Raw genomic sequence first — 763 nt, 5'->3', positions numbered from 1 at the left:
ATTTTCCCTTGGAGGAGTTGATCTACTCTGGTTATTTGAGTTGCCAGAGTTTTTCCGCTGATTCCACCCCATGCTGAGTTTACCTTGTTTGGAGGCCTTATCAGACCCGTTCAGTTGGTGGCTTCTTCTGGTTGCCCAGAGAGACAGGCAGAGCGTGTCTGTTGTCTTCTCCCAGTTCTCTGGTGCTGGGACAGCGGGGGTGCAGTGGAACAGCAGCAACTGCACGGGGGTGTGCGTGGCCAGATTAGACCTCATTCATCCTGCCCGGCGACCTGGGGGGCAGGAAACTGGCAGCAGCCAGATCAGTCCTAGTTTGGTCCCACTGGGGCAACCGGTGGAACAGGGGAACTGTAGTGGCTAGCTCAGTCCTAGTTCAGCACCCTGGAGCAGCCAGGGGGTGGGGGAATGGCAGCGGTAGCGCAGGGTACACGAGTGACCAGATCAGTCCTAGTTCAGTCCCACGAGAGTAGCTGGAGGGAAGCAGGGGACTCCTTCACCGTCACCTGTTGGACGCATGTGGTGCTAGCAAGCCAATCTGTTCCTTCCCAGTGCAGAAGCCTGGAGTGGGGAACTCCTCCACCTCTGTCCGAGGGACACATGAGGCTCTAGCAAACAGTTCTGGGCCCTCCAAGAGTGATAGACCCCTCCACCACCACCTGCAGGACAAGCTTGGCTCTAGCAAGCAGTTCTAGGCCCACCCAGCTTGGGAGCCTGGAGTGGGGAACACCTCCCCTGGCCCCCATGGGGTGTGTGGGTCTCTAGC

Source organism: Otolemur garnettii, unplaced genomic scaffold, assembly GCF_000181295.1.
Source record: "Otolemur garnettii isolate 467f Iridium unplaced genomic scaffold, OtoGar3 scaffold00153, whole genome shotgun sequence".
Classification (NCBI taxonomy): domain Eukaryota; kingdom Metazoa; phylum Chordata; class Mammalia; order Primates; family Galagidae; genus Otolemur; species Otolemur garnettii.
Note: the sequence above shows the minus strand (reverse complement) of the source record.